Raw genomic sequence first — 20,669 nt, 5'->3', positions numbered from 1 at the left:
CCCGAGGCTAGGCCCTTGAGGACCCACTGACAGTTTACAAACTGAGTCCCCTCCAGGGTGAGCTGGGCTTGCAGAGACAGGGCGGCTGCCTCCCGGAAACCCCGACAAGGCCTCCCCTCCCTGAACCGCCACGGCCCTGCCTGAAAAACCCTTTGTCACAGAAGCCCTTGCAAGCTCCTGTTATATCTCTGACCACAGAATAATATGGGGCTCATTCCTTTTAATTTTTATAATTTTGAGAACACCTTATGAAAAATGGCATTTGATAAGTGTTAACACTGGTTTTTAAAGTAAGAGTTTTGTAACAGTTCACCCATTTAAGTGTAGAGTTTAATGAATTTTAGAGTAGTCACAGATGTGTGGAGCCATCACCAGCATCAAATTGTGGAATATCGCATCATGCCTCAAAAAAATCCCTTACGCTTAGCAATCACTGTCCGTTCTTCCCTCCTCCTGCCTGGGCAACCACAAATCTATTTTACTTTCACTCTCTGTGGATTTACCTCTTTTGGAGACTTCATGTAAATGGAATCATACGAGTCTAACTTCTTTCACTTGGATGAATGTCCTTAAGGTTCACCCATGTGGTAGCATGTCAGTGCATCACGCCTTTGTGTGGCTGAGTAATATTCCACGGGACGGACATGCCACATCTTGTCCATCCTTTCACCACTGATAGGCACCTGGGCTGCTGTGAATGCCTGTGGACAGGTTGTGTGTGGACGTGTTTGTCTTGGGTTCACACTCCCGGGAGTGGAATTGCTGGATGACTCCAGGCTCGGGCCCCCTTGCACAGTACCACCTCCCCCAGCTCTTCAGGGTCCTACCCCTGTGTTACTCTGTCTGGTCCTCTCACAGATGTCCCAAGGGTGGCATCACCTGCTCCTCCCAGGAAGGACTTGGGTCTTGTCTGCCACTGTGTGCTAGTCTTGAGCCCAGCAGGCACAAAGTAGATGTTCAGCTAACTCAAGACAGGAGACTGAACCATGAGACCTGGAGCTTCTGCTAGCCTGGTCACCCCTCTGCCCAGGGGGCAGCAACTTCCCTTCGGTGCCTTGCTCAGGACGTGTCAGCAGTCAGTAGAGCAGACACTTCTGAACTCCCTGTTTCACTGGGCTCAGCAGAGGTGACAGGGCCCAAGGTCATTGAGCCCTGCTCAGCATCACTTGGAAGCCAGACAAGGCCAGAGTCAAGGGTAACCCTGGAGGAGGCCTGCGGCTTGCCCGCCTACCCATGAGATGCCTGCTGAGCACTCCTGGGCCATCTGACCTTGCCTACTGTGGCCAGACCCCCAGCTTCCCAGGTTGTAGACAAGGCTCTTTCTAAACCCAGAAGGCTTTTCTTCTTTCCTCAGTAATTTCCATGTGCAGAGGCCCCCGTAATGCAGCCGCTGCCCAGCGGCCTGGCACCCGGCTCTCTCCTCAGCCCTGCCCACCTCCCCGTCAGAGGCTGCATGTCTGCATTAAGGGCTTCCTCTCACCCCACTGGTCCTCTGAGTGACCAAGCCCAACCATGTACTCAGACTCCGAGATGCTCAGGCCTCCTTACTTGCATCTGCCTGGCAGGGCCTCGTCTGTGATTGGCACAGTCACCTGCCTGGCGCAGAGAGGTCTCCATGGTGGTTTGCCAGATGGGAACCTAGCAATCAAGTTGAGCTTCCTGCCCTTGCCTTCCTCCATCAGAGCCAGCATTTATCCAGCGTTTGTTCTGTACCAAGATGAGGCTACTGTGTGCATCGAAGTGAATGGAAATAACAGCAGCGATGCTGACTCCTTCGAACTGCACCCTCCCGTGGGGCCACGCCCTCCCCACGAGGCCACGCCCTCCCCCATGAGGCCACGCCCTCCCCGGTCACACACACATCCTTCTCCCCTCTGCCCCATAGGGCCCCGCCCTCCTACTCTGAGGTTGGGGTCGTCTCCCCATTTACAGCAGGGACCCAGAAGATCAGAGGAGCTGGTGTGGTAGCCGGGTGAGCAGCAAGCCTGTGCAGATGGGCCCCTGTCCAGGACAGTGAGCAGTGCCCACAGGGGTGATACCTGTGCTGCCAGACAGGTGGCTTGGGGGCATCGGGCCAGGAAGTGCCCAGGGGGTGGAGGCGCAAAGACAGATCAGATCCGAGCCCCACATTGTGGGGCTGAGTCCAGGCAGACCGTTCACCGTTCTCAACCTTGGTTTCTTGGTACCCAAGAGTGGGCCTAAGTCACCCTCTGGGTGTTCAGTGAGGATCAGTAAACTCATGTGTGTGCCAGTCATTTTTCTTAACTGGGAGGCAGAGGTCGTCGATTAGATAGTATCCCCCCAAATGCCTGTCCACCCAGAGCCTCAGAATGTGACCTTGTTAGGAAGGAGGGTCCTCCCAGGTAGAGTTCGTAAAAGTGGCGTCATACCGGATTAGGGCCCTAAATTCAATGACTGGTGTCCTTATGAGAAGAGGGGAGTCTGGACACAGTGGCATGTGGGGACAGAGATACAGGGGACGGCCACATGAGGACTGGGGCCGAGATGGAAGGTACGCTGCCACAGGCCGAGCTGAGGATCACTGGCCGTCCCAGAAGCAGGAGGAGGCAGGAGGGCCCCACCCCTTGACCCTGGACTGCTGACCTCTAGAGCTGTGGGAGGACACATTTCTGTGCTATTGGATCCACGAACTCGTCTAATCCATCATCATATGTAGGAACTGTTCCTGGCTCCATCTCTGAGATGAAGAGACTGAGGCACCCAGATGGGGCCCCTCACCTGAGCTGCACAAGCCGACAGAGGACAGAAGCTGGACCTGAGCCCTGGGATTCTGATTCCTGAGCCCCCTGTATGCGGGGCTCAGTGACCCTGCCTGGCCCTCAGGAGATGCTCTGAGTGCTGCTGACACTGCCCCATGGAGCCGCCTCGGCCAGGTTTCTACAGGGGGCTTGATGCCTGCGGATGCTGGGCCTGTCCTCACATGCCCAGCAACGCCTCCTGAACTGTGCTAGGCTCTGGAACTTTCTGCCCCTCACTTCGCACTGTGCTTCCCTGTGCTTACTATGGGAATTGCCTCTTGACACTGTGGTTTAAAGAGGCCACTCCCTGACCTCCCAATCTCCCCCAGCTCCTCAGGCAGACCCCAAGCCCACCTTCAGGGCCTCAGAGTTCTGGGAGCCCAGTCTGAGAAGCGCTGGTCAGTTTCGGGCTTCTAGCGCAGAGTGCCTCAAAGACTCTACTTCTGGGGTTGGCAGAACAGATCAGCGAGGCCAAGGTCTCCGAGGGGACCCTGAAGCCCCCCTGGGGAGGAGGACGTGGGGACTCACAGGAGCAAAGTTTGAGCAAGCTAAGCCTCTAGCAACCAGAGAATTCCATGGGGCTGTGTCCGACCCAGCCCCCCTCAAGTTGCAGATGCACAGCCAGAGGCTGTGGGCCCAGGAGGTCTGCCCTTGCCAGCTGTGCAGCCTTGAGCAAGGCACTCAGCCTCTCTGAGCCTCAGTTTAGTGGCCTGTGATATGGGATCACAGGCCCGCCTTGCTCACAGCGGGGCTGGCCCTCCTCCGAGTGGCTCTCTGTGCAGCTTGCTCCACGTAGCAGTTGGGGTGAGCTCCAGCTCGGAGGCACCCCGCCCCCGCCAGCAGGCTGCTTGCAGGCCCGTGAGGATGCTGTGACAGGGAGAGCATATGGCGGGCATATGCCACGTGGGAACACGGCTGCCCACGGGAGGAGGCATGGGAGTTCTGGGGAGATGGAGCTGAGCAGGCACTGGTGCCAGCGATTCGTGGCACCTGCTCGTGCCCTGGTCCTCCCTGGAGGGTAAGCCTCCACGCCCTGGGAACTTGGGGTACCGTGGGGAACCTCCTGGGGTGATGGGCAATGTGCCTTCAGTCCACTAGATGTCGCTGTCCTCTGCAAGATCCAGTGGACCCACAGCCTAACAGGACCTGGAAATGGGGTGGGGTCCCTCTTAGGGAGATGGCCCTTGCAATTTCTCTTTGGCATTCAGACAGGCCAAGTCACTGGCCTGCGGTCACACAGCCAGGAAGTGGCAGAACCAGTGTGGAGTCCTTTCACAGGGTGGTATCAGAGGTGAGGAGAGCAAAGGGGAAGGTCCTGGGTGCCCACTAAGCCCTCCTTGGCCCGCAGGGTCCAACTTTTCTGCCTGTGGAGGCTTCCCTGGGTTCCTCCTGTGTCCCCTCTGGCCCATGTGCCCTGCAGGCCTTGTCCTCTGGGCTGCCTAGGCTGGGACGTCTGGTGAACCTTCCAGGTTATCCTCGACCTCTCCCTTGGTGCCCTGTACACAGCAGGCATCCAGTACATGCTCTGCTCTTGTTCGGTGGCCCCTCGGTGTGGCTGTACTGAGGGGAGGGGTCCGCTGAGCCCCCAGGAGCTCTGGCAAAGGATGTCACGGCTTGAGACAGATGGCTCTGAGCTCTCAGCTTCTAGGGGCCTCTGCCACCAGCTGGGAAGCTGTCGTAGTCCCCACCCATAGGGGCTCCTCACCTTGCTTGCTCTGAGTCAGGTCACACACCAGGGGACATGGATGACGGTGTTTCTGGGGCAGCAGCAAACCTTTCCGGGGGAGGGATCCTGTGGTCAGAAAAACCCCCAGTGGGAGGGACGCGGAAAGGGGTCCCGCTTACGGGTGGGGGTGGGTTCAGAGCTCCGAGCCACATGATGGTGTGTGCTGTGCCCATGACGGCGGGGCGCAGGCAGGTGAGGGGGCACCCAGCCCACTGTGCCCCTCAGAGCCCCCCCCCGCCAGAGAAGAGGAGGGTGGGGCACAGCCCCCCACCGAGACAGCGGAGGACGGTCTCAGTGAGGACCTGACGCCCACTGCGATCCTGCAGGAGCAGATGGCCAGGGAGAGGGGCGGAGGCGGCAACAGTTGGTGCCGCCAGCTTCCGGCTCCCCCGCGGCGGCGGGTGTGAGAGGCGGTGATGGGAGCGAGTGGCAGAAGCCCAGCCTGCTGTCGCCACCTCCCCCTGCGCCCCAGCCTTCCTTCTTAGCCCTTCAAGAGGCTTCTCCCCAAATACCCTGCCTGGAGCCCGCCCGGGAGGCCTGAGAGCCCAGGTGTCAGAGCCTGGTCTGAAGAGATGGAAGTCTCAGCTTCCAGCTAGCCCAGCTCAGTCTCTTCCTGGCTCTGTGACCCAGGGCCGTGAAGACACCCCTTCCAGCCTCAGTGTCCCCATCTGTACAATCGGGTGATGTCAGTTTCTACTTTTGAATCCTGACTCTACTGCATGGAGCTGTGTGACCTTGGGAAGGTTCCATAGCCTCTCTATGCCTTGGCTTTCTCATCTGCAAAATGGGGAAAGCTATAATACCTGACTTGCAGTGTTGTGGACTGAAAGGGGTTCACTCTGGGAAAAGCATGAAGGGGCCGAGGGATGCCAGGAGCCGCGGGCTCTGCCCTTAGCAGGGAGATTCAGATGGCACTGAGCAGAGGCCTTAGGTCTAGAGGAGAACCACAGTCAAACGCGTAAGAGCAACCGTCTCCTGCACTCATGGTGTGCTCCGAGCGGCTTCCACACGGAACTCACTTAACCTTACAGCATCCTTGGGTTTGGCACCATTACTGATTCAGTTTACAGACAGACCAAGGCCCAGAGCAGCGAAGGCGCTGGCTTAGAGTCACTGCCCTGTTTCCCTTCGCAAAGCCCTCCTCTGGTCCTGCCCGCCTCCATCACCCTGCCCCGCCTCTCAGCACCTGCAGATGCCACACTTGCGGCCGGGGTCCCAGGACCTGTCACCTCTCCCCCCTCCCGCCCACCACCTGACCATCTCTGCCAGCCACCCGTGGTCTGTTCCAGTCCCCAGGATGGCTCTGGCCTTGCCACACAGTCAGCCTCGGGCCCTGTCCCCTCCCCTGCCTACAGTCTGACCTCCACTGCACTAGCCCTAAACTGAGCCGTTTACTCTAGAGAGGGGCGTGTCCTGCATGGGCCTGGAGGCCACTCAACGAAACACAGTTAGAAATCCCAATCCCAGTCTCACTGACCCACTTCCAAGTGCTAAAAACATACATAGCTGCCTGGCGGCTACCGCCTTGGGCAGCACAGATCTAGAACATTCCGCCGATGCCTCCTGGGGACGCTTGGGGAGGCGGGAGAAACGCAGGGCGGGCTGCATTGGCGGTCCTCGTCTGAGAGGCAGGCGGAACATATTGGAACCGCTCTCAGCATCTTATGCCATGTTTCCCCAGGAACTCAGTCTGTTCCCTTTCACCAAACCTCGAGCACATGGGCCGGGCAAGGATCGTTCTTACATATATTTGTAAATTGATTTGTAGAAATCTTAAAAGACATGGAAAATGGAACCACGTCTAGGTAAGCGTTTTACAGATTGCCTTCACTGAAAAGAAGAGGAAACTAACATCCAGTCTCTGAACATCTGGGATGTTGATCATCCTTCCTCCCAGACCTCAGTTTACACATCTGCGTGAGGGGTGATCTCCCGGGCCCCGGCATGGAGGTCCCGGGAGGCTGGGGTGGGAAATGGTGGGGCGCACAGGGCCTGGACCCAGAGCCCTGCTTTGCCCAGCAAGCTTGGCCTGCTTTTGGGGCCTGGGTTCCTTCACCTCTAGAATGGGCAGCAGAGCCCTGGCTGAAGTGGGGATCTCGACAAGGGTTGGGGGTGCACGTTCAGCGCTTGAGGGAGGCCTGGCGGGAGCAGGGGAAGGGGCAGAATAGTCAGAGCTGGGCCCAGAGGCCCCTCACTTGGCACGCAGTGCCACCCAGACCTGGCCCGAGTGAGGCTGTTTTCCTGCAGGCCCATCACACAGCCCAGAAGAGCCCGGCTCCCCTGTCTCGCAATGGAGGAAAGGAAAGGGCCCTGGAGCTCCCTGGGAACGGGCATCTTCCTGGCCTCCTGGCCTTGGAGCAGGGCTCTGAGTTCTTCCAGGGTGCAGATGAGAGCAAGAAAGGTCCAGCAGGGGTGAGTGCCGCTGCCCTTGTCTGCAGGGCGGGGGACGGAGGGGCCCGACTGGCGAGGTTGTCTCAGTGGGTCTTTTGTCCCTCCCCACCCTCAGCAGCCTCCCCTCCGCCCCTCAGCCCAGGCGGTTGTGAACATGCCTTCCTGTTCATGCTTCCGTTCAGCCCATTGCACTGGGTCCCTACTACACGCTGCAGAAATGAGAACCACAGCCAGTGGAGCGCCACCTCCTGGACCTCACAGCCTTGCGGCCCTTCCCTGCTGAGTTGGAGGGATGGGGGGGCGGGGGCTCCCATTGCCTCAGAAGGCATCAGAGAATTCCAGCAAGAACCCCCACCCCGGGTGTGACCAGAGAGGAAGTGGGCTTCACTCGACGTCAGTCCTGGCCTGTGACAGTGCAGGGGTTCCCCACGCCCTCCTCAGAGAGGCCACGGCCTTGTCATGTTGGTCCCCTGCTCTGCACAGCCCCCGCCCCCGCGCCCCAGCCCGACCTCACCCTGGTGGGAGGCCAGGCCCACTGCTCTGCCAGACTCCACTCCTGCCAGCTGGCCCGCCCTGCACGGTTGCCATGGCAATCCCGCCGCATGTCAGCAGGGGCTGCTGCTCCCGCTTCGACTCTCTGGGGCCAGAGCCACTTCAGGGAGGCCCCAGGGGCTGCCAGGCAGAAGGGAGATTCCCCAGAGGCCCCTCGGGGTCCTGGGCCTAGGCCAGGCCTTGACCCCTGCCAGCGGAGGGCAAAGGATGATGAGGCCGGCCCTGGGTGGCCAGGGAGACGGTGGGAAGCTGGGGGCAGGGGGCAGGGGTGTACCACGAGGACAGAAATAAAACAGCCCCGAAGGTGGGGGCAGGTGCCCCGGGTCTCCAAGGGCCTGGCTGACGCCTCCCAGCCTGTCACCCGCACTGGGAGGCCTGCCCCACGCCCCACTGAGTGACCCCGCCCGCTGCATGTGCCCCCACTGTGTGCTCCGGCCCGCTCCACTGGGTGCCAGGCCCCAGGAGACGCCTCCCCGTGTGAGGGGGCCGGACGGGGAGCTTCAGGACAGAGACAGAGTGCCGGCCGTCCTCAGGTTGGGGAGGTGGGCAACCCTCCCAGAGGCACAGAGAGGGTGAGCCACCAGCCCAGAGCGACTCGGGGCTGTAGGTGCAGAAGCGTCAGTACGGGCAGCAGGGGGCCCCCTGGGAGGAGGACGGGCTGGAGAGGGAGGACTCTCACGATGGGAGCACTGAAGCAGCTCAGAGGCAGTGGGGCCCTGAGTCGGCTTCCTGCAGATGGAGACCACCCCCCCCCCAACAGAGGTTAGTCTGGCTAGAGCTGAAGGAATGGAGGGGCAGGGTGGAGGGCCTGGTGGACGTGGGGGTCTAGTGAGGCATGGGGCAGAGCCACACCCCTTCCAGCACAAGCTCCTGAAAGGACCCTGGAGGGTGGTCCCAGATGCGAGTGGCCCATAGGAGGGGCCCCGTGGCCGCCCACCTGTCCTTCTATGGCGTGGGCCCAGGGGGGCAACCTTGGGGAGAGGGGGAGCTCCAGCCCCACCCTCTCTAGCAAGCCCTCCCAGCCTCCTAGCGCTGAAGTCACCTCTGGTCTCAGGGGGTTACACCATGGCTTTAATTTCAGTGGCCTTGATGCTTGTCAGGTCAAATATTTCAACTCAGTGGACTCATCCAGGAGGAGCGGGTTTCCATGGCAACGGGGGCTGACCCACAGGAGCTGCCCTGCCCCCCCGGGTGGTCACTGCTGTGGGCTCGCCCATCGCTCCCCAGACTGTGCTGTGTGAAGACCAGGATTGTGTCTAGCAGGGCTCCTACCCCCACATCCACGTCCTGTAACATGAGCACATGGGTCCTCGCACAGAAGGACGCAGGGAGTCCATGTGTGACCTCGGTCTTCTGTTGACACAGCTCTTGTTTTTCCGTGAAGACATCTGCTGACCCACCCCAGCTGCCCAGAAAGGGGGAGGGGTGTGGGCTCCGCCTGTCTGTAGGAATTCCACTGAGATGCCTCGTTTCAGCCAGGCTGTGTCCCCTGTCACAGCAGCTCAGGCCACCTGAAAGTTGAGTGCTTCGCCTGACTCGCCAGCTCCCAGCCCTCATCTCCCCTCCCACCCCGCAGGGCCTGGGTGATCTGGGTGCTGCCGGTCTGCCCTGGGAAAGCCCTCCTCTGCTTGTGTTCCTGCAGCCCAGGCCCAGAGCCCACATATTCCTGCTGATGGCGCCTCCTCTGTGGTCCTATCACCAACCAGCGTTTACAGAGTGCTTGCCGTGTGCCGGGTGCCTATGGAGCCCTTTATGTCATGACTTAATCTTTGCAACACCCCACGAGGGCTCTTGGGGGACAGGACTCCCGGTGTCACCACTCACTAAGTGTGTGACTTTGGGGAAATCAGTTTGCCTCCTGGTGTCTCAGTGTTCCCCTCTGTACAATGGACTGTTGCCAGAACTCTTGAGAGTGAATTCATGGAGTGTTTAGAACTGTGCCTGACTTCTGGTCAGGGCTCAAGGAGGGTCAGCAATTCGTGTACATCTCCCTGAGAGGGGGGCACAGAGAGGGTGTGCACATCTTCAAGGGGGCACAGCTGGTTCTGACCCACGGGCAGCACTTCCAGCAGGGGCCACGTGGAAGAGGCAAGCACAAGCTCCGGGTGAGGGGTAGGCCGAGCCCCATCTGCTGGAGTCCTGGCTGCTGGTAGGAGGAGGTGTGGCATTTATTGGTCTCCCTTTACACCTTCAAAGGTCCTCTGCTGCTGCTGCTGCTGCTGCTAAGTCGCTTCAGTCGTGTCGGACTCTGCACAACCCTATAGACGGCAGCCCACCAGGCTCCCCCGTCCCTGGGATTCTCCAGGCAAGAACACTGGAGTGGGTTGCCATTTCCTTCTCCAATGCATGAAAGTGAAAAGTGAAAGGGAAGTCGCTCAGTCGTGTCTGACTCTTTGCAACCCCATGGACTGCAGCCTACGAGGCTCCTCCATCTGTGGGATTCTCCAGGCAAGCGTACTGGAGTGGGGTGCCATCGCCTTCTCCCTCAAAGGTCCACAGGGCCCAGCAAATGCCCTTGAACTATGACCAGAGCAGCAACCATCTATCCAGGTGTGTTCCAGGCACTCATGCATTCATTGAGTTCTCCTGAGAACTTTGAGGTCCAAGCTGTTGTTCCCGCTGTTGTAGAGAGCAGTCACGGGTTCAAGCCTGTTTCCATAGCTCAGTGGGGCCGGCGAGCCGCACGGACATAGGCGCACTTACGATGTCCCTGCGACGCTAGCACTTACGTGCGTTCGTCTCCTAGCATCTCCCGTAAACCTGATCGTGCAGGGCTTCTGAGCACCCCCACTCCATGAGGCCCACTCACACCACGTGGCAGTGGCAGGGGCAGAGCCTGTTTAGAGCCCGGAGCCCAGGCCCTTCGCCACTTCACGGACCCCTCCCAGCCGATGCTCAGAAGGCCTGGAACAGGAAGTCTGCCCTTCAAGAAGAACTTCTTTTGGAAACCTGACGTGACAAATTATTTTTTTAATGGTTTTAATTTATCCCCCTTTCCTTGGAGAGTGTCAGAGGCAATCTGCTTCTCTGCCTCTGTGTGCCTCCTCGTCTCTTGTTAGTGGCTCGGCTTTGAACATATTTCCTTTTATCATGTGGTGACACGCGGTGGCAGAGGGCGATTCTGGGAGAGGCTGTCAGGGAGGGGCCAGGCTAGAGTTTGCATCGCTCCTGACAGCTAATTAGCTGTGTGTCTTTACACCGGGGGGCCTCTCATATGGCAGGCGTCATCACTGCATCCCTGAAGCTGCACGCGGAGGCTTCAGAGGAGGCCCGCCACAGCCTCCCTCCCTCCAGCCCTGGATCTGAGATGCCCAGGCCAGCGGTTTGTGTTTTGGCAGTGCCCTTGGACCGTGGTTCCTCCGGGCCTGCTTGTTGGCAGCGGTAGGAGGGCAGAGCCAGGATGGAGGGTCCCTGGGGCCCGAATGTGCCTACAGGTGCAGGGCTCTGGGTTAGGACTCAGACCCAAGTGGGAGTCTGAGGCTCCATTTGCTGTCAGGCAATTGTGCTCCGCCCGAGGCTTAGTTTGCTCATCTGCAGATTGGGTATAAAGTGATACTCATCCTGGCTGCCTGAGACATGCTGCAAAGCATCCAGTAGGGGTATGTGTTGCAATGAGCTGAAAGCAGTAACACGCATCTGGGTTCCATGGATCCAGCGTGTATTGGGCACCTACTGTATGCCAGACCCTGCACTGGGCGCTGGGTGCTGAGCAGTGAACAGAAAGGCTGCCGACCTTCCTTCCAAAAGGGAAGGAGAAAATAAAAAACGGAGAGATCACATATGTAATCCCTGCTGTTGTCAGGGAGGGGGCCGGGCTAGCTTGCATCCTCCTGACAGCTAATTAGAGGTGATTAGAGGCAGGGAGGAGAGGGAAGCTGGGGCGGGCGGAGAGGCAAGGAGGGCAGAAGGGTGCAATTTCAAACAGCATGGTCAGGAAAGGCCGCGGTGTCATCACAGATGATTACTGCTATCGTGTGTATTTACGAGGATGAATAACAAAGATCACTCCTCCCCACCACCACTCCTTTTCCTTTTTCGCTTGTTAGAAAAACAGTGTGTCCCTTTATACATTTTAGGGCAGGGTTCTCCCATTTGAGTGGCATTGGGATCCGCTGGGGGGTTTGTTAAACACGTCACCCGGCCGCCCAAACTCCTCATGCAGAATATACATTTCTGACGAGTTCCCAGGTGATGCCGATGCTGCTGGCTCAGGCGGTGGCAGGGGAGGGGGTGTGGGGGGCAGGGTGCAGTCCTGGGCCCGGAATAAACTTGGCTCATGCGTGAAAGCTTGAATTTCTTCTGTCAGTGGATGTGGCCAAGAGCCACTGATTCTGTGATACATACTTCTAAGGCCCCAAGGATCAGATCCAACTGCATGAAATTGCCACCTTTTGCATTGCATCTTGTTCGGCTTCGTGTTTGCTGAGTCTGAAGAGCCATCCTGGCCTCCCGGAGCTGCTGACTAGCAGGGAGGACAAACATATGGACACTGTGTGAGGGAGTAGAGCTCAGTCCTGGGTTCCTAGCCAGCCGGGGCATCAGGGAGGGCTTCCAGGAGGAGGTGCTGCCTGAGAGACATTTCCATAGACTCTCAGTGCCCCCCGACAGTGAAGGCCGGGCGGGTGCTCCGAGTGGAGAGGACCTCTTGCTCAGAGGTTAGGAACGAGTGACCAGGGGCACAGCCTGCTGGGGGAGGGCAGGGGCAGTGAGGTTAGGGACTGAGGACCCTCTCCAAGGGCCTCAGATGTTGTCTGTCACGGGCAGCTCACCGTGGAGTTCCTTCCTGAAGGAGAGGAGGCCCCCGTGGATAAGGCATGACACCATTGTGTGGACACATGTTCTAGATGCAGAGTATGATTCTGCTTCCCCCCGCCCCACCGGAAGGTCCTTTCTGGAGCCCAGGGAAGCCCTGGAGGGGGGCATCTCAGACTAGCCCCGTGCAGCCCTGTGGGCCAGGCCCCCACCCCCGTGGGTGGATCCTGGCCCTGCTGGCCAGGAGCTGGTCCAGCCGGAGTGAGGGCCTTGGCCTCACCCCGAGCTGGCCCTTGCTGGGATGTCACTCACCGCACGCTGGGTTTCCAGGGCATCTTTATTTTACTTTGGTCGTTCCATCCTCACCATCTCTTTATTTTTTATTTCTGACTTAGTGGTGCTCAGAGTACCCTCCACTTTCTATCCTTGACTCCCAAGCCCTCTCGGAGGCCTGAGAACCTCCTTCAGAGCATCCCAGGACAGGAGGAGGGGGGACGGGATGGGCAGGGGTGGCCTGGGGGCCTTCACTATGTGCGCAGTGCTCCGAGGGCCTGGAGACCTCGCTTTCCCTGCCAGCTCCCCAGCAGCAGCTGTTCTAGACAGAGCCTCCCTCTGCTGAGAACCTGGGCTGCGGGATGTGTGGGCAGCATGCAGGCACCCGGGGCGGGGAAGGCCAGAGCAGTGGGGTCACGTCCTTGCATTTCAAGATCAGACATTCTGCATCCTGACTTGGGTTGCTGTGTGATGCCGGTCTGGTTACGTGGCCTCTCTGAGCCTCCACTCCTGCCTCTGAGAAATGGGATGGTAACGGCATAGTGGCCACGTGGGGTCGTGGTGAGGAGTGGACAGGCGCCTCTGGAGTGGTGGGTGGCGTGTTGTAAGTGCACGGTGAATTTTCCAGGTAGGGGGGGCCCTTCCTTGTGTCGCCAAATTGGGAGTGATGGGGAAGGAGGAGAAATATCATTCCATTATTCTTAAGAGGAAACGAGCAATGGAGTTATAGGAACAGGGTCCTGCGGGTAGATGCAGGGAGTGTAGACAGGGCTGAAACCAGCTTATTTGCAGCACGAAAAGCTTATCACTGATTTTGGCGGCCTGGCACGCCGTTTTCAACAACAGAAGGGAGCTTGCGGCCACCCTCCGGTGGGTGGAGGCAAGTCACGACTCTGCTGCTAATGAGAGCTGACTGCTCAGAATACTGCTTTCCCGGCCGAGTCTGACCTCCTGGGACCCGGTCTCTGCTCTCCAGAATCCTCCTCCACACACTGCCTCCCAGCTCAGGCCCCCTTCTGGCCTCCACCTGAGTATGCTTGGACTGTCTCTTGTAACTGGGATCCCCCACCCCTTCTTTCTCTTATGGGAAAACTCCCCCCAGTGTCACCTCCTCCAGGAAGTCTTCTATGATAGGACCCTCCAAATCAGCTTTCTGGGAACTGGTTTCATGCCTCTCTCCCCCTTGAAACATCAGCTCCTCAGGTCAAGGCCTGTGTCTCTGGTTTCTTCCTCGTGGTCAGCACCAAGAGGGCCAGGGGCCTTACATTTGATGAATGAATGAATGAGTGAATGATGTTATTCTCTGCTCCAGGTCCTCCTGGGACACCTGGACCCAGTCGGGCATCTTTGTATCCCTCACTGTAGGTTGCTCTTGTCTCCTCTGGCACAGCTCCGACTAGCCAGGATCCCAGGCTGGCCTGACCACTGTAACACAGAGTTGTTGTCCTACCAGGAGCCCCCTTGCGGGGTGGGAGTCCGTACAGAGACAGGGTGCAAGGCCTTCTGCAGATCCCCGAGGTGGGGGGCATCACCACCAGACCTGCCCGAATCTATCTCTGTTTACCAAGAATTCTAGATCACAGATGCTGTCACACCTCGCCTCCCTTGCCTGGGGACACCTTCTCTCAGCCTCACCACCCCCTCTCCCCACCCCAGGAAGGCCTCCCCGACCTCTCCTTTATTTCTCAGCCTTGCGCCTTCCCTGGTGGCCTTCCCTTGGTCCTGTGGTGTAAGTCCCCAAAGGCCCTTTGAGGGTTCACAGCCCATCCATAGCGGCAGACCCCATCCTCCAAGCCCTTTGTCCCAAGGGTATGGAAAGAGGCCCGGTGATACGAGGACCCTGCAGCGAGGGAGCTGCCGCAGCCACGTGCCCTGGGAGTGCAGCCTGGCTCCAGGCCACCGCTCCCCTGGTCACTGCTGCTGCTTTTCCTGAGGGAGACGCTTTCTTGATTAGGCCATAGAGGCCTTTCTGATAGGCACAAGAAACGGGGGTACACGGGTTCCTACCTGCACCCCAGGTGTTCAGGGCTCATGGGCCCTAGGTGAGGGCATTTTTCCAGTGAGCATCCCCAGGTCAGGAGGTGAAGCCACGCCCATGGTCATGGGTCAGGTGTCCGAGCAGGTGTCTGCACTCAGCTGTGATGTTCTCCGGGCCCTGTGCTGCCTGGGGACATTCGCCGTGCTCCCGTGAGCATGGCCCAGCGGCCGGCAGCGCCCTAGACAGACGCCACGGAGTGATGGATTCCAGGCCTTGGTGCCGGCTCCGGAGGGAGGAGGGGAATCGCTCATTCTGTCAGGGGAAGGCCGTTCCAAGGAGCCTGAGCTTCTCGGGGAGGCGGGGGCACCCCACCCCAGCCGGCCTCCTCCCACGAAGCTGGGGCACCCCACCCCAGCCGGCCTCTTCCTAGGCTGTGGGACACCTTGGGGGCCGTGGGGACCCCTTCCTGCCCCAGGACGAGGCTGCCGGGAGGTACGTCTTCTCTCTCTAGGGTGCCTTCTGCAGTTGGGAAGGAGTGGCCTTGTTTATCGCCTAGTTAGGGAAACCAAGGCCCAAGGAGCAAGTTGGTGCTTGTCAGGGCCCACCAGGAAGGCCTTTACCCCTTCACTTCAGCATAATTGGGGATTACTGATAGCCAGCACTGCAGAGCTGCCTGGGGCCCCCTGGAACTGGGCAGGGATGACAGCATCCCTGGAAAGGAACTCTGTGGTCCCAGCCCAGCTGGCACTGCCCCCCGCTCAGTCATGGCCCCTGAGTGACTCTGAGGGACTGGGTGGCCTGTGCCCAGGACCCCCATGTGTGGACCCGTTTTGTCTCACCTGCAAGGTGTCTTCTGTTGTGCCCACTTCACAGATGGCAAGACCCAGGCCAGTGGGTCCAAAGAGCTGTGTCATGCAGACCCACCCTCCTAAGAGGAGGGGGTGGTTTGAGACCTGGAAGAAAGAGTGAGAGAAGAGAAAAAATGAGGGGAATGTTTTCTGGGAGTGTATTGCGGGCCAAGAGGGGTGGGGTAGAGACAAGGGTCTAGTGGCCACTCTGAGTGCCATGCGGTTGCATCCCGGGAAAGACCTGTGTGACCTGCATCTTTCGGAGGCCTGATATCTGACCCAAAGCCGCACAGCCAGCAGGTCGGGGAGCAGAGATCCAAACCCTCACCCGCATCCTGTCCCCAGCTTGTCCCCCTCACTGCCCACCGTCCAGCACTTGCCAGGCCAGCTCTGCACTCGGCCACAGCCCTGGGGCCCTGGAGCAGCCGGCTCCTTCTTGCCTCAGAGGAGAGGATGTGTCTCCTGCTCAGCTAATTATGTGGAAAATTGGAAGAAATTGCATGAGCCTCGGTGGGAAATGAGGTCAGGGCTGAAGGTTATCAGAGCAGTAGCGGTATGGCTGCTCAGCCAGCCTCCCCCGAGACGCCGGCCCCTGTTGGTGGCAGAACGCGTCCGAGGCCCCCTCCCCACGCAGAGCTAAGGCCCCCGGGAAACGGGGGTGGCAGCTTTCCTGCAGTGGAGTGTCCGACCCTTAAAAATCCAGAGCTCGGTGGACCAGCTTCCCCAGCCCCCACCCCCTGCCGCTTTCCCGTCACCCAGTCCCCTCTTCTCAGTCACCCCCCCCAGCAGCTCCCCAAGGATGCTCAGTGTTGTGTGGGCAGCCCTGGGCGATGCAGAGGCACCACTAGGGGTTGGCAGGAAGGAAGTGAGAGCAGAGACTGTGTCCGTGGGGGAAGGGGAGGTGCCTCTGCGCACGCAGGTGTGTGCGCCTCAGGCTGCGCCTCCCAGCCTGCGTCTCACGCTGTCCCCGCCAGCATCTTGTGCCATGTTTACTTTCGGAGCACCTACTGCGAGTCAGGCATGTACGCGTTTTCTGTCCGCCTGTACTCGCTCCTCTCTGTTCTATTGCACACATCCACGTTTTCCCCGTCCCTTGAGTTGTTTCCTCCGCCAGCCAACTCCTGTTCGCCTGCAGAACTCTGTGGGCTGCCCCGCCTCAGGCAGCCACATACTGCATTGCTGCCAATACACGAGGGGCCAGAGGTTTTAATGGTACTGGTTAAAAACAGGGATGGTGGGGCCAGAGGCCTGGTTCAAAGCCTGCTCTACCACAAACTCATCAGCAACCTTGGCCAGGTTGCTTCTCTGACCCTCGGTTTCGTCATCTGTAAAGTGGGGATAATTGCGCAGGCATCAAGATTCAGTGAGCCGTATGTGTACTGAGCTGGAGCCCCTGCCTGCCACAGCCCAGGGACTGGTGTGTTAGGGTTTGTAACTGGTGGTGAGGAGGGGCAGTTTTCTCAGCACCCCTCCCTCTGCTCCCGCCCCCAGCCTTCTCTCCGGCCTCTGTGTTCCCACAGCACTGGCCCTCCTTGTTACCCCAGTGCGTTGTCCGTGCCTGGATCCAGGAGCAGCCGTGCTCTCCGGGCTGGGGGAAGGGGTCCTCTTCCCGGTGGTGATGTGATAGTAAAGTACCAGTGCCAGCCGCCGGACCGGCTCCACATGCCGAGCCCCGCCCCCCTCCACGCAAGATTCCTCCTCGCCTCCCTCCATGTGGTCCGTGGCAGGGAGCAGCATGGGCGGTGGGTCTCACCGTTCCGCGGGGGGTGGTCTTTCCATGCTCAGAGCTGCCCAGACAGAACCCTGTCTGGGGTCTGAAACAGGAGATCTATAGGTGTCTGGGCCCACTTTCTCCTGGCCTCCAGCAGGCTCTGACTTATAAATGACCAAGGTCCAGATAGGGTGGGGGGGGGGAGGGGAGGCCTCGGAGAACTCAAGGAGAGGAAGAGACTGACCCCAATGTTGCTTCCCATAGGGCAGCCCTGTGGTGGACACAGGCTCCACTGTACAGAGGGGGGAACCGCGGGCAGGGATGTGCAGAAACTCGCCCGAGGCCACGCTGGAACCACGCCGTGTTTCCCTTTCTCATTGCCCTGGTGTTTAATACGGAGGTTGAGGGATGAGAATAAATGAGCCACCCCCACCTCCGATTTTGCTCCTGATTGACAGGCGGCGGCCTCCCGAGGGCAGGCGGGCCTCTCCCAGGGGAGCGTCCCACGGCCTTCCTCGGTGCCCTGATACGGGGCGATGGTTGCCCCCGGCGGTATCTGAGGCTGGCAGGGAGGTGGGCGTAATTGACTTGTAACATTCAGACCGTGACAGGCTGTCATCTGTGTCAGGCTCGGGGTGGGAGAGCACCTGTCAGTGCGTGCGTGTGTGTGTGCGCGCATGCTGTGTGTTCTCTCCTCGTGTTTTATGGAGATAACAAACCATCTTTCCTGATTAGGGAGAGCTTTACAAGCACAGTGCAGGTGGCGAACAGGGCTGAGGACGCAGACGGGCCAGGGGACTCTAGACTTCCAGACCGTCCTCCCAGCTGCCTGCCTAGCCCCTCTCTTGGCCCCAGAGAACGTCTCTCCAGCCTCCCCGGCCCCCCTGAAACCCTAGTCGTGGGAAGGGGCTCCAGAGCCCCCGGAAGGTAGCCAAAGTGGTCCCTGCACCCCAGCCTTTGGCCACAGGTCTGCCCAGGGTCTGCAGACAACAGATGGGCCTGAAGTTGTGGCACCTGTGATCCACACATGTGCTACCACTGACCCGCCAGCGCACACTATTGAGCACTTTGGAGTTTGCATAGCCAGCCCATTTTGCAGGCTTGAAAACTGAGGCCCAGAGAAGGCCGGTGACTTTCCTGAGACTGCACAGCTGAGCTCAAGCTCGCTGGACTCCACCCCCTCGCCCTCCCTGCGGTGCTGCTGCTCTGCCTCCCACCCAGGGAGGGCCTGGGGAGACTTTGCTCCTCTGGCATCACCCTGGCCAGAAGGGGCTGGAAAAGTGCTTCGAGTGACCTCCCTGCGCCACCAGCTCCCCGCGCAGACTCCAGGGGCTCCGGCCCTGCATCCTGCCTGCCGCAGCACTGCCCCCCGATCTCCGGGTGATGGAACACTGCCTGAGCCCTGTCCCTCCAGGGCTCGCTGGCAGGGTTTGTGACGTGCTGACCGGCTGCTCTCCCACCCACATCCACCCTTGTCTGGCCGGGTGAAGAGGTCCTGCCCTCGCGGTGTCTTTCCCCGCTTGGGCCATCTGTCTGGGTGGCATCAGGGGCTCGCTCCCTCTGCCCAGGTGACTCTCCGAGGACACAGCCCTTGTGGAGGTCCAGCACAGCGAGCTCAGGAAGCTGCGGTAGCCAGAGGTGGAGTTTTCCATTTGCATCTTCTTTTCAAATATTTTCAGAATCTGGAAACAATTAAAGTGGCCCAGTGGGGGCTGCTTTTATTAAATCAAAGCTCACAGGCTGTTGTACTTGTTGGATTGATGCTGCCCTGGGCTGGCCGCTTGGTTAATGCTCCGTCCTGCGTGGGGCCTTGCAGGAAACGCGCACCAGAGGGAGGAAGAATCCATTTAGTCGTCGTCTGCAGCGCCGGCTCCCAAGAGCCGTGGAGGATGTCGCCTTGGGTGTTTCCGGGGTGGGAGCAGTTCTGTGTGAGGTCCTGCCATCCACCCAGGAAAGAGCGGTTTCTAAATGTGCCTGTCTGCAGCCTCCGACAGCCCATCCATCCCCAGCTAGACGGAGCAGGAGGAGTGGGAGGCAGGCGGCCTTGGGGCAGACGCACCTGGCTTCAGGGGTCTGCCTGTTCTCACAGAGGCCTGCGGTTCTCCGTTTCGTGACTGCAGCCGGCATCCCCATCCTCATGGCTTATCTGGAGGCAAAGTAGAGGCTATCAGGCCGGCCCGTGCCGCCCACCCCTTTCATCCTGTGGGCTCGGCTTCCAACCGCCTGCCCTTGAGTGGCTTTCATTTCCAGGTGCTTCTGAGGCCCCAGGTGTACCCGTGGCCTGTGGCCAGACGTGTTAGGAGCTGCGCCCTTCCTGGTGCCTGCAGGGAACTGGTGTATCAACAGCCTGGTGCCCTCCTGTCGTCGGGGGGACCCCTGATCTCCGGGCAGGATCGGCAGGGTTGAGGGCTGGGTGACCTGCCTGGCAGAGTGCTTCCCTTCCCTTCTCCCTCCCCTCCTGCCCACGCGACGTCACACGGAGGCGTGTACCTGGGTCTTCGTCTGCTCTCCTGGGGCTGGGTGGGGTGCAGGGCATCTCAGGGACACAAGGCCTGGAGGCGGTGGCGAGCTGTGGTTATTGGTGTCAGCAGTCTCTGAGGGGTGCGTTGGAGAGGCACCCCAAAGCCTGAGAAGCCCCTCCAGGTCAGGGAGGGCAGCCACGTCGAGCCTTTAAGGTTTACGGACTGGCTCGCCTGTTATGAACAGTGTCAGGATGTTGCCCCGTCCTGAGAGGCGATCGGGGCCGCTGGAACCCTAAAACCAGGCCAGAGGGGCCGAGGTGTCTCTGGAGTCACAGGCCTGCAGGGGCCTTCTGGCCACACACTCCCCTTCCCTACCATCCTGGGTGCTGGGACAGAGTCCCAGCGGGGAGAGCAGCTCAGCTGGGGGAGGGGTGGGCGAGGGGCAGCCTCTGGGTCACATTCTGCTTGAGACGTGCCTGGTTCTGGGGGAGCAGATGGAGGCCCCAGGGCTGGGGTTGGGCGCCTGGCGCAAACTGCAGGGGCCTCGAGGCCAGGCCGGGATCTGCAGGGCGCCTTCTCGTAAGGACTCTCCTTCTAAGCACCCTCCTGCCTCGGCGCTTCCCTCTGTGGGGGGCGCCCTGCACCCACCACAGGCGGGGGACCGCATCCCCCGGGGGCACAGGTGTGTCGGCCATGCGGGTGCTGGGCCCCCTGGGGTCCCCAGGCCCACGTCCAGCACACCTGTCGTCACCACTGTCTGCTCCCAGGAGCTGCGGGGCAGGCCAGCCCTGGCCCTCCTCTCCCGCAGGGTCTGGGTTCTGAGGTGGCAGCTCCTCTCACGCCCTCGGCCGCACCTCCGGGAGTGGCACTGTGTCCCTGCCAGCTTCCCGCTCGAGAACGATCCATTCCTCCACGCTCCAAGGCGGCTTGTCTGGCCTTCACCATCCTTGGAGTTAATCCTTTGACAACTTTTGCTGTTTCTTCCCGGGTTTGAGGTCTGTTCATGTTTCTGCTGCTGCTTCTCGGATGAATTTTGGCAGTTTTTACTCTCCTGGAAAACTGTTCGGCTTGGGTGCAATCTTCCCACGTGCACCGTTCAGCTGCACGCGGCATTCCTTCACCCCTTGGAGCAGCCGTCTGATGGATCGGCGCCCCCAGCCCTGAGCCCCGGCCCCAGGCTCCCGGCCCCTCTGAGAAGCCACACGCTGGCCTCACAC

At 59.8% G+C, this 20,669-nt stretch overlaps 1 protein-coding gene and 1 long non-coding RNA gene across 3 annotated transcripts in view; both read left to right on the top strand.

The window, feature by feature from the left end:
• The window catches only part of GSE1 (Gse1 coiled-coil protein), a 395,186-nt gene that overhangs the window by 61,264 nt on the left and 313,253 nt on the right, over window positions 1-20,669 (top strand). The window lies entirely within an intron of this gene.
• LOC145514240 (uncharacterized) lies at window positions 1,925-10,379 on the top strand. The gene is made up of 4 exons (XR_014059954.1): window positions 1,925-1,972; window positions 2,678-6,897; window positions 9,625-9,876; window positions 10,175-10,379. It is a non-coding gene; the product is annotated as an uncharacterized LOC145514240 (long non-coding RNA).

Source organism: Giraffa tippelskirchi, chromosome 7, assembly GCF_054371585.1.
Source record: "Giraffa tippelskirchi isolate mGirTip1 chromosome 7, T2T-mGirTip1v1.2.pri, whole genome shotgun sequence".
NCBI classification, from domain to species: domain Eukaryota; kingdom Metazoa; phylum Chordata; class Mammalia; order Artiodactyla; family Giraffidae; genus Giraffa; species Giraffa tippelskirchi.
The sequence above is the reverse complement of the archived record's forward strand: the minus strand, read 5'-3'. Positions and strand labels throughout refer to the sequence as shown.